The sequence below is a fragment of the Aquarana catesbeiana genome, linkage group LG01 (genome assembly GCF_042186555.1).
Source record: "Aquarana catesbeiana isolate 2022-GZ linkage group LG01, ASM4218655v1, whole genome shotgun sequence".
NCBI classification, from domain to species: Eukaryota; Metazoa; Chordata; class Amphibia; order Anura; family Ranidae; genus Aquarana; species Aquarana catesbeiana.
This window is the reverse complement of record NC_133324.1, coordinates 599,868,995-599,881,797: the sequence shown is the minus strand read 5'-3', so window position 1 is coordinate 599,881,797 and position 12,803 is coordinate 599,868,995. Positions and strand designations below refer to the sequence as shown.

At 42.8% G+C, this 12,803-nt stretch overlaps 2 protein-coding genes across 6 annotated transcripts in view; one reads left to right on the top strand and one right to left on the bottom strand.

Moving 5' to 3' along the window:
• The window catches only part of ELP1 (elongator acetyltransferase complex subunit 1), a 156,875-nt gene extending 151,375 nt beyond the window's left edge, over nucleotides 1-5,500 (bottom strand). The window contains exon 1 of one of the 2 annotated variants that reach the window (XM_073598677.1): nucleotides 5,355-5,500. The gene's annotated coding sequence lies outside the window, so the exon portion shown is untranslated. The remainder of the gene's footprint in view (nucleotides 1-5,354) is intronic. The other variant, XM_073598669.1, reaches the window with a different exon arrangement.
• A 6,334-nt stretch (nucleotides 5,501-11,834) lies between these two features.
• TBC1D2 (TBC1 domain family member 2) overlaps nucleotides 11,835-12,803 on the top strand; it is an 83,068-nt gene continuing 82,099 nt past the window's right edge. Inside the window, exon 1 of one of the 4 annotated variants that reach the window (XM_073598632.1) lies at nucleotides 11,835-11,937. The gene's annotated coding sequence lies outside the window, so the exon portion shown is untranslated. The other 3 variants (XM_073598648.1, XM_073598640.1, XM_073598625.1) reach the window with 3 other exon arrangements.

Sequence of the window (12,803 nt, the reverse complement as noted above, 5' to 3'; positions counted from 1 at the left end):
ATCGTGATCTATATTCTAAGCAAAAAAATCGTGATTCTCATTTTAGCCAGAATCGTGCAGCTCTAATATATACAGTTGTGCTCATGAGTTTATATACCCTGGCAGAATTTATGATTTCTTGGACATTTTTCAGAGAATATGAATAACACAAAAACTTTCACTCATGGTTAGTGTTTGGCTGAAGCCATTTATTACCAATCAACTGTGTTTACTCTCTTTAAATCTTAATAACAGCAGAAACTACCCAAATGACACTGATCAAAAGTTTACATACCCCAGTTCTTAATACCGTGTATTGCCCCCTTTAACATCAATGACAGCTTGAAGTCTTTTGTGGTATTTGTGGATGAGGCCCTTTATCTTCTCAGATGGTAAAGCTGCCCATTCCTCTTGGCAAAGAGCCTCCAGTTCCTGTAAATTCTTGGGCTGTCTTGCATGAACTGCACATTTGAGATCTCCCCAGAGTGGCTCAATGATATTGAGGTCAGGAGACTGAGATGGCCACTCCAGAACCTTCACTTCATTCTGCTGTAGCCAATGACAGGTCAACTTGGCCTTGTGTTTTGGATCATTGTCATGTTGGAATGTCCAAGTACGTCCCATGCACAGCTTCCTGGCTGATGGATGCAAATGTTCCTCCGGTATTATTTGATAACATACTGCATTCATCTTGCCATCAATTCTGACCAAATTTCCTGTGCCTTTGTAGCTCACACATCCCCAAACATCAGTGATCCACTTCCATATTTCACAGTAGGAATGGTGTACCTTTCATCATAGGCCTTGTTGACGCCTCTCCAAATGTAGGGTTTATGGTTGTGGCCAAAAAGCTCAAATTTGGTCTCACCACTCCAAAAGACTTTGTGCCAGAAGGTTTCAGGCTTGTCTCTGTGCTGTTTGGCGTATTGTAAGTGGGACACTTTATGGCATTTGCGTAGGTTATGGCTTTCTTCTGGGGACTCGACCATACAGCCCATCTTTCTTCAAGTGCCTCCTTATTGTGCATCTTGAAACAGCCACACCACATGTTTTCAGAGTCCTGTATTTCACCTGAAGTTATGTGTGGGTTTTTCTTTGCATCCCGAACAATTTTCCTGGCAGTTGTGGCTGAAATGTTAGTTGGTCTGCCTGACCCTGGTTTGGTTTCAACAGAACCCCTCATTTTCCACTTCTTGATTAAAGTTTGAACACTGCTGATTGGCATTCTTAATTCCTTGGATAGCTTTTTATATCCCTTTCCAGTTTTATACAGTTCAACTACCTTTTCATGCAGATCCCTTTGACAATTCTTTTGCTTTCCCCATGACTCAAAATCCAGAAACGTCAGTGCAACACTGGATGAAAGATGCAAGGGTCTGTCGGGAGTCCAGAAACTCATTGACCTTTTATACACACACACTAATTACAAGCAAGCAGATCACAGATGAGGATGGTTACCTTTAATAGCCATTCAAACCCCTTTGTGTCAACTTGTGTGCATGTTATCAGGCCAAAATCACCAGGGTATGTAAACTTTTGATCAGGGACATTTGGGTAGTTTCTGTTGTCATTATGATATAAAAAGAGTAAACACAGTTGATTGATAATAAATGGCTTAAGCCAAACACTAACCATGAGTGAAAGAAATGTTTTTGTGTCATCATTCATATTCTCTGAAAGATGGCCAAGAAATCATAAATTCTGCCAGGGTATGTAAATGTATGAGCACAACTGTACATACAAAAAAAAAAAATAATGAAAATAGAAAAAAAAAAAAAAAAAAAAGCAAATATTGCCAGGTAATAAAACCCAAAACCTCAAATGTTAAAGTTGTATTAAACCCCAAAACAAAAATGTAATATTTTAGCTCAAGAATAGATGCAGTGGCTACATTAGTTTCCTTTTTTAGACTTCTTTCCTTTATTTTTACCCGGCAACCCAGTGGGTAAGGCTGCATTTACACCTAGGCGTTTTGAATCACAGACGGAATCACCGCAATTTTAAAAAGCTATGCTTAAATGACAAATCGCACAATGCGCATTTCAAATGTCATTAATTTTAATGACACCTACAAACGCAGTTCAGTTCTGCTGTGATAAATCACACTGCACGGCATGAAGCTCGTCACCCAAAAAAGGATCCGGGGCTTCTTTCGCGTGACAAGCTTTGCACAATGTGGTCTTCTGCGATTGCAGCGTGATTTATCGAGTGACACTGTGTTTTAAGGTGGCATTAAAATAAATGTCACCTGAAATACGCATTGTTCAATTTGTCATTTCAGCAGAACTTTTTGAAATCGTGGGTAGAATCACAGTAATTCCGCCCGCGATTCAAAACGTCCACGTGTGAAGCCTTAAGCCTCGTACACACGGTACGATTGTTGGCCATCCGATTGTCTGATTTTTGTCTTAAGGGCGCGTGCCAGGATCTTGTCTTGCATACTAACGTTACACAAATTGTCGTGCAACAAACACGAATGTAGTGACGTACTACGAGGAATTTCAGCTCTTGAGCGCCAACCCTTTGGGCCCCTTCTGCTCATTTCGTGTTTGGTGAGCATTGATTCTGAGCATGCGTGTTTGTACTTGTGACATTTGTGTGACGGATTTGTGTACTGACCATATGAAAATCTGACGTCAAACTGTTGTCCACTGAAAATTTACTAGCCTGCCATCCAACATTTGTTGGCGGAAAATTGGACAATTGTCAAAAGGAGCGTACTAATGGTAAGATGTTAGGACAACAGTCTGTCAACGGACAATCCCCTGCCAACAATCGTACCGTGTGCACGAGGCTTTAGACTGTTATTTTTCAACTGACCAAAGCTGTCCAGATAAATTAGCAGTTAGAAGGATGAGATTAACTATTTACCACTGACAGTGTTGCTTAACCATCTCAATACAGGGCATTTTCACCCCCTTCCTGCCCAAGCCATTTTTCAGCTTTCAGCGCTGTCACACTTTGAATGACAATTGCGTGGTCATGCAACACTGTACACAGATAAAATTGTTATTTTTTTCCCCACAAATAGAGCTTTCTTTTGGTGGTATTTGATCACCTCTGCGTTTTTTTTTTTTTGTGCTATAAACAAAAGAAGAGTAACAAGTTTGAAAAAAAAAACGCATTATTCTTTACTTTTTGCTATAATATTCAATTTTTTTTTTCTAAAACAAATTTTTTCCTCAGTTTAGGCCGATATGCAATAAGTTGCAATAAGCATATATTAATCGGTTTGCGCAAAAGTTATAGCGTCTACAAAATAGAGGATAGATTTATAGCATTATTATTTTTTTTTTTTTTTTACTAGTAATGGCGGTGATCTGCAATTTTTATCGTGACTGCGATATTGCGGCGGACATATCGAACACTTTTGACACATTTTTGGGACCATTCATATTTATACAGCGATCCGTGCTATAAAAATGCATTGATTACTGTATAAATGTGACTGGCAGGGAAGGGGTTAACACTAGGGGGTGATCGAGGGGTTAATCATGTTCCTAGGGAGTGATTCTAACTGTAGGGGGAGGGGATTCACAAGGGGAGGAGACCGATCAGTGTTCCTCTGTACTGGGAACACACCATCGCTCTCCTCTCCTGACAGGACCGTGGATCTGTGTGTTTACACACACAGATCCACGGTCCTGCTGTGTTACCGGGCAATTGCGGGTGCCCGGCGGACATCCCCAATGACACGGCGGGCGCAATCACCGCCAGCGGCGCACGCGCGCCCTCTGGTGGCCCGAGAAGGCGAGGGCGTCATACGACGCCCTTCCAGAACGAGAACCGCGCTGCCTGGCCATCATATAACAGCCGGCGGGTGGCAATTGGTTAAAATAATCACCCTTTATTTATGTAAAACCTTTATCCCAAAACAAGAAAAAAAAAAAACCTTGCTGTAATTGATTAGAAAGTGTTACCTGGAGTTCAGCTTTAATTTGTTAGTCATGTCCATCTATAGCTGGGTTCACACCTATGCAAATTGGATGTGGGGATAGCAGGAGAATGTGACCGGCTCACATATCTCTGGGGCGGCTACACTGCACGGAAACGCTGTGTGTCTTTGGCACTCTTTCAGGGCTGAATTCAGGCAAAGCTTCGGCCCTGATTTGTCCCTGAAATGGAGAACAGGAACGCACAACATTTCTGTGCAATCCGCGGCCGGTTTAGGTGTGAACTGAGCCTAAATCTGCTAGTCTAACACTAGCCTCCTCCCAGACCCACAATGCTGTTGTCCAAAAGGTATCTCCGTTGCACCTTCATCCAGAGTGGAGACTCCCTAAGACAAGAAGTGTGTTAGTGGCAGGATCACCAGGTAAAAAAAAGCCTAGAAACAATAGAAAAAAAAAAGAAAAAAAAGAAAACGAATGCTAACCTGCAATATATTCCTTTTTTTTTATTATGGATTTAGTACCACTTTAAAGATCTTAGCGGACTCTGAAAACTGGTGATTAGTAATGAATGATTTGAGAATAACGTAAAATTACTGCAGTGAAAATATATATTATCCCAGTGTGGCACAAACACATTTCTGAACAGGAATCAGGGATAATGTGCAGCTGACACTGGAGAGAGTACAGCACTGAGAAGTTTCAGTTTACACCCGACTGCCTCCGATCCGTCTGTTTTTAGCAGATGCGATTGTATGTAGGCAGGTGTAAACTGACGTTTCTGTTTACATCCCGCTCCATAGCAGAGAACAGAGGTTCTGATTGGGTCCACCTAAAAAATGGACAGGTGTACCTGATCAGAACATTTGTGTGAACAGGGCCTAAATGGCATGCCCTTAGGGCTCATTCACACTATACATGCATAAAAAAAATTATGAAAAGAATGTACAGATTTGACGTGCAGACATGCGCTGACCCCACTTTTTAAGAACACTGACATCAGTTAATGTGCATTTTCATCCTCTATTCTGTGTCATCACATTACTTTCACTTGTGCTGCATTTATGTGACAGCCAGGCACAGCAACCACGTGACTGGGAAGACTCCCCTGCCTTCTGATGTTATGCTCACTTAAAGAGCCACTGGGAGGGGACTTGAAGGGGTTAAAAAGCAGCCTTTACGTTCTCAAACGTGTGTACACAGATCAGCCCCTGGCTGTTCCTCCTCACATTATAAGCCTCTGTAGTTACACAGGACAGTGATCACTGGTAGAGAGGAGACTGAGGAAATGCTCCCACCTGCCTGCAGCAGACTCACATACAAGGTTATTTCTAACTGCACTTTAAAAGCAAGAAGCTACAGCGCAGTGAAATGGCAGCGTGTTCTATTGTTCAGAAACAAGCCCGACACACCAAAGCAGGAATGATTGCAATGCCTTATGACAGAAGCTGTATATTGTTCATGAACGAACAGGACATCACATACCAGAGCTCGGTGCACTATCCACGTTTCCTGCTTCCCATGCAGTGCCAGAAGCCCACCATTCACTGCAACACACTCCTGTCCGCTTCTCAGCTCCCAGCGCTGTCTCTTATTCTGAACGGCTGAAAGCTGGTGAGACATGTTTCCGAAGACCAAGGCTTCGTGATGATGAGCCCATAGGCCAAACCAAAATGGCTCCACCAAGTGGAGACAGAATTTATCATACTACTTGTGCTCTAGTACGCTTATGTGACGTAATTCCGCCTTCCAATGTCTAGAAGGTCGGGTGGCCATGTTTGAGATGGGCAAAAAAAAAACTTAAAAGAGTTTTTGGGGTTTTTTTGGAAAGGGAACAGGTTATCCTTTAAACGAAGACTGATATATACAAGAGTTATGTTTCTTCTTTAAACCTGGCACTGTTATTATATATAGAATAGAGGTGCACCACTCCCAAAAAAGTAAGTAGAAAAAATGTTTTATATATATATATATATATATATATATATATATATATATATATATATATATATAGGGAAAAGTGGGGGGAGGAGGAAAAGAAATTGGTAGGGACTACTCCAATTGAGTCCCCCCTCACCACCCCCAAAACTAATTGGACTATTCCTGTACCTCATACAACAATACAATTATGAGTAAAATTTAGATTTATTCTAGAAAAGATCAATTTTAAAACATCTATATAGTCAAAATATAGATCTCACAAATAGCTGTTGTTTACAGTACAAAAATAACATATTAAAAGTGCCCACAAAGGTGGTTGGAGCTGTTGTTTAGAATACTTGGGAACGTGCCCTCAACAGTTTCGCGGATTGACCGCTTCTTCAGGAGACGTCCAAGTGAATTCTCTAAATTCACCGCCAAAGTAGGCAGAGGAGGCCTCCTTTGGCGGTATCATTCACCGCCTATCTAGTGGGCTAGGCGCAGGCGCGGATTCAGGTACGCGCCTGCGCTCTAGGAGAAAGTCTGACCTGGAAGTAATGTTGCGGACGTCTTATCGCCGCACATCTTCCGGGTCGGGGGTATATAAGGCCGCCGGTATGGCGGCAGAGACTAACACCCGGCAGGATATCTAAACATGGATTAACTACAAAGTAAGTTGACTCAGGAGCGTTTGCTATATCCTTGCCCTTCTTGATTTTTTCTTGTTATTTATTAGTACTTATCTCTACCTCAAACAGCATGACGGCATCCCTTTCTTTGTCTGTCCAGGCCCGCTGTGACCATACTAATGGTCCCTGCTGCATTCATCTGTTATATTTCAAGTCCTGGCAAGCTTTAATGCTCCACTTTACAACAACGATTCTAATTTATGATCCTCAAATACCAATCCTGCCCAAGGTGTTAATTATTGGACCCTCATTGATATCTTAGCAATGGTGGGTGTTTTTTGAGTTTTATTGGATATACCTTGGGTGGAGGGTTGTCCCTTCTCACCCCCCTTCCTCCACCTTCCTTCCTTCTCCCTCTCTCCCTCCCCCCCTTTTTGTCTCTCCCCCCCTCTCTCCCCTCCCCCCTCTCTCCCCTCCCCCCTCTTCTCCCCCCCCTCTTCTCCCCCCCCTTCCCCCCCTTTTTCCTCCCCTCTCCCCTTTCACTTCCGTCCCCTTTCCCTCGGCCCCCCCCCTCCCCCCCCCTTTCCCCCCCCCTTTTCTCCCCGTTCTTCCCTCCTCCTCTGGTTCCTCTTTCTTTCCTTCCCCTTGCCCCCCTTTTTCCCCCCTCCCCCGTTTTTTCCCCCCTCCCCCTCCCCCCCTTCCTGTTTCCCTCTCCCTTCTTCCCCCTCTCCCCCCCTCCCCTCTTCCTTCCCCCCTTTCCCCCCCTCCCCTTCCCCTTTTTCCTCCCCCTTTTTCCTCCCCCTCTTCCCCCCCTTCCCCCTCCTTCTTTCCCCTTTCCCCCCCCCCTTTCTCTCCTCCCTTCACTTCAGTTCTAGTTTTATTTCACCCGGGTGGTCCTTATTTACCCACAATCGATCCATACTTTTATCTTCTAATATACTTTTCATCCTTTTCATACATCAGTGTCCTCTGCCGTAAAAAAACCCCCGTGCTCGCCCCCGGGGGAACGCCCGTTCCTTTGGGCGTCTCACAGTACCGTTCAAGCCCGGGTCGGGCAGTGGTTGGTGAGTTTTTTTATACTTATCTGAAATGAATTATCACTCCAATGTTATGTTTCTGTCAACATATTTATTGTCATTTATTGTTTATGTAATTGTAGCTATTTGATCCTTAGAGAATTCACTTGGACGCCTCCTGAAGAAGCGGTCAATCCGCGAAACTGTTGAGGGCACGTTCCCAAGTATTCTAAACAACAGCCTCCAACCACCTTTGTGGGCACTTTTAATATGTTATCTTTGTACTGTAAACAACAGCTATTTGTGAGATCTATATTTTGACTATATAGATGTTTTAAAATTGATGTTTTCTTGAATAAATCTAAATTTTACTCATAATTGTATTGTTGTATGAGGTACCGGAATAATCCAATTAGTTTTGGGGGTGGTGAGGGGGGACTCAATTGGAGTAGTCCCTACCAATTTCTTTTCCTCCTCCCCCCACTTTTCCCTATATAAATATCTATTAAGGATGAAGGTACCCAAAAAAATACTTACCTATTACTACTGATATGGCAATTACTTTACTAAATAGTAATTTACTAAAGAGACATTCTGGAGGCAGTGGAATCGCCTTCTGAATACCTATGGCTGGTTAGACATAATCCTTTATGTTAGAAAAAGCAATTTGTCACAGTTGAAGGAAAGCTGTGTGTGTATATATATACACACACACACACACACACACATATATATATATATATATATATATATATATATATATATATATATATATATATATAATATATATATGTGTGTGTGTGTGTGTGTATATATATACACACACAGCTTTCCTTCAACTGTGACAAATTGCTTTTTCTAACATAAAGGATTATGTCTAACCAGCCATAGGTATTCAGAAGGCGATTCCACTGCCTCCAGAATGTCTCTTCACAGCAAATCAGCAGTTTGTAAGGGGACCAGCATGTCACACAGCAAGTCAGGCATTTGGCTCATGTTTGCAACCAGGCCTTAAAGCAGAATTTCACTCTCTCAATAAACATTGACTATTTTTAATCCTTCTGCTGCTAGCATTAGTAAATAGATCAAAAAGTGTATCATATTTACTTGAAACTTTTTTTTTTTTTTGCTTTTTTTTTAGTTATTTCCTGGTTTCTGGCCTAGGCTAAAATACATCCCAGGAGTCTTCAGTTGGGGGGAGGGGCTTTCTCAGCTAAGCACACCCTCCTGTCTGAAAGCCTGAGCTAAGGGCAGATTAATTTCAGGAAGTAAATAATACTTCAGTGCCCCTACTCAAGATGGCCATGGCCAGTATTGCTGGGGGGGGGGGGGGGGGGGTGTTTTTCAAAGTGATTTCTCAGCAAAATAAAGCATGGGGACATGGATAGATGAGTGTGTGTGTTTGTTTTGAATATTAACCTCTTCCCACTGACCTGGCACATATATGTACTGTTGCCACATTTTCTTCAAGCCAAACCCGCACACTTTAGCAGCCTGGGAGCAGGCTTGGCATCACTGGGATGATGATGTTAGCAATAGCAATTTGACCAAAAACACTCACAGCTTTCGGACAGCAACAGATTTTGTGTATCTTGGTTACCTGGGGAGCTACAGCCCGGTCTGACTAATGTGTCCAGGTTTCAGCACGCCTGAAACCCGGACACGCAATTCAAAACCCAAACTGTCTGGGTGAATCCCAAAAAGGGGGCAACCCTACATATATGCAGCCTCTCTGTGGGTGGACTTTAGCATTGAGCAGCTCCATTTATACGACCCTAGGTAAACACTTTACTGTGCTAAGAGCGCGCTCTCAGCACAGTAACGAACAGGTACCAGAAAGCTTTCGATGCATACTTGCGATCGGAACCTTTCCGATCACATGGTCAATGTGACTGCCAATCAGTCCCCGCCTTTAGATCTACTTGAAGGATAAGTTCACCTTTTGTAACATATTATATGTTACACCCATATTTGGGGTGTAACATGTTACAGATGCACTGTCCCCCACTAACTCCAAACCCCCGAGTCTGACAGCTAGCGGGTGATCTTCTCCCTCCTGCTAGCTGTCATAATCTGAAAAAGACACAGCAATGCTGGGCTCTGCCCGCCAGCCGTGTCATCCATTTACAGTCTTTTGTGGTATTTGTGGATGAGGCTCTTTATCTTCTCAGATGGTAAAGCTGCCCATTTCTCTTGGCAAGAAGCCTCCAGTTCCTGTAAATTCTTGGGCTGTCTTGTATGAACTGCATGTTTGAGATCTCCCCAGAGTGGCTCAATGATATTGAGGTCAGGAGACCGCCATTCCAGAACCTTCACTTTATTCTGCTGTAGCCAATGATAGGTCGACTTGGACATGTGTTTTGGATCATTGTCCTGTTGGAATGTCCAAGTACGTCCCATGCGCAGCTTCCTGGCTGATGGATGCAAATGTTCCTCCGGTGTTATTTGATAACATACTGTATTCATCTTGCCAACAATTTTGACCAAATTGCCTGTGCTTTTGTAGCTCACACATCCCCAAAACATCAGCAATCCACCTCCGTACCTTTAATCATAGGCCTTGTTGTCTCCTCTCCAAATGTAGCGTTTATGGTTGTGGGCAAAAAGCTCAATTTTGGTCTCATCACTCCAAATGACTTTGTGGCAGAAGGTTTGAGGCTCGTCTCTGTGCTGTTTGGCGTATTGTAAGTGGGATACTTTGTGGCATTTGCGTAGTAATGGCTTTCTTCTAGCGACTTGACCATGCAGCCCATCTTTCTTCAAGTGCCTCCTTATTGTGCATCTTGAAACAGCCACACCACATGTTTTTCATTTTGGCGCAGGGTTTCCCTTAAAATCCATACCAGACCTGGAGGGGACCCCTACGCCATTTTTTCTTTAATTTGGCGCAGGGTTCCCCTTAATTTCCATATCTGACCTGAAGAGCCTGGTATGGATTTTAGGGGCACCTGGTAATGGACTGGGGGGGGACCCATGCTCTTTTTTTCAATGAGTTTCATCTATATTGTCAAGACCCGACAATTCATTACAGCCGCTATCAGTTTTAGATGACAATTTTTCCTTTAGAGCCCTTGCACACTGGGGCAGTTTGCAGGCGCTATTGCGCAAATAATAGCGCCTGCAAACCGACCTGAAAGTGCCGCTGCTGTGTATCCAGTGTGAAAGCCCCGAGGGCTTTCACACTGGAGCGGTGCGCTGGCAGGACGGTAAAAAAAGTCCTGCCAGCAGCATCTTCGGAGCGGTGAAGGAGCGGAGTGTATACCGCTCCTTTACCGCTCCTGCCCATTGAAATCAATGGGACGGCGCGGCTATACCGCCGGCAAAGCGCCTCTGCAGAGGCGCTTTGCGGTGGTATTTAACCCTTTCTCGGCCTCTAGCGGGGGGGAAAACCGCCCCGCTAGCGGCCGAATACCGACGGTAAAACGCCACTAATAATAGCGGCGTTTTACCGCCGACGCCGCCCCCCGCCCCAGTGTGCAAGGGCTCTTAGAAATGTCATTTTGCCGCGGTACTGTTCTAAACATGGGAAAAATGTGCTACTTTACAGTCATTCTATAGACACAGCCCAGGCACGAAGTTTAAAGGAATATTTCATTTTTATTGTTTCACTTTAAGCATTAAAAAAAAAAAATCACTGCTCCCGAAAAAAGGGCCGTTTTAAAAAAATGTTTTTGCATTGATCCTTGTCCCCTGGGGCAGGACCCGGATCCCCAAATACTTTTTTTGACAATAACTTGCATATAAGCCTTTAAAATGAGCACTTTTGGTTTTTCATGTTCGTGTCCCATAGACTTTAACGGTGTTCGTGTGTTCTTCCAAATTTTTTGCCTGTTCTGGTGCAAACCGAACGGGGGGTGTTCAGCTCATCCCTATTGTTAGGTGTGGTTAGGATAGGCTTCTCTGAAGAGATAGGTTTTCAGGGATCGTCTAAAAGCTTTTAAAATGAGCAATTTCATTTTTCATGTCCCATAGACTTGAACGATGTTCCGGCTGCTTTCGAATTTGCAGCGTAACACCGCATATTGTTCCCTGTTCGACTCAAACATCAGGCTCATCCCTACTTAACAAGTGTATTTTCATTCTCTCCATCTGATCATCTCTCACAGCTATTACCTTTTGTTCCACTTGACCCTCCCTTCTAGATTGTAAGCTCTAAGGAGCAGGGCCCTCTGATCCCTCTGTATTGATTTGTATTGTAACTGTACTGTCTTTCCCCATGTTGTAAAGTGCTATGCAAAATGTTAGCGCTATATAAATCCTGTATAATAATAATAATAATAATTTGCCAAGTTTGTCTCACTTAAGTGCAAACTTATCATTTTTTCAAATATTTTTTTTTAATACAAAATGTATTGATCAACACTACCAGCACGCTCAGGTTTTCTGTTTTTCTAATTCTGTTGCATAACTGTGACCTCCTGTTGCCACGAAAGCTGTATTTGTTGTGACTACGCATATGCGGTTATAGCGGACATACCAGCATTCCAGAAAAAGCTGTATCAGGTAAGAAGCAAAACCGAAGACGTATGTCTGTAGGTATATTTACCATGATAACTTTCTCTTATTGTACAGTGATTTAAAAATCAGACAACAAAACCTACAATCACGTGCTCGTATTTTTCAAAATGCAAGTATACCACAATTGCTTAATAGCAGAGGTCAACAGGCACTGGCTTGAAGAGCTGCTGGGCCCTCCCCAGACACTGGGAGGATTTCCTAAGGGAGACGTCATGGTATGTATGGCAAAATCTAGCTGTTGGGACATAGACTGACTATGATACATGCTAAAGAATATGACTGTCAGTAGAGGCACCCTGATTTCTGTATGCACAGTGTCATGAGACCAGATATACCAGGCGGATGGAATCTATCTGGAGAATATAATCCTGTATTAACTTGCTGAGCTGATTCACAGCTCTGATCAGGAAGTCAGTGAGCTTTGTGGATCTACGAGAAACAGCATTGCTGTGCTAACCGGGTATGTCTGCCTTGAAAGTCTAATAGATTCAGCCATTGACCTTTTATCAGGCTTGTGTTAATGTATTATTTATGTTATTTTGTTATTATTATGCTATTGTTGTTTCTTATTATTAATTATAATATTATTATGTTTATCTTTTTTAATGTAGTATTTATTTTGTGCCAAACCGCTGTTTGCGTAAATATGTAATGCTTTGTCTTCTCTGTTCTGATAAGCACTCGTATTGGTGTTTACAACTTTCTATGAGGTTTATTGTTTGCTGATTAATATTTCTCTAATTGGTTATTTTCATTCACCAAAAACACACACCTTTCTGTTTCTAGATCTTGGTGATTATAATACTTCCTTCTTAGAAGTATTTCTTTTTAAAGCAGTGGCGGCCCGTCTA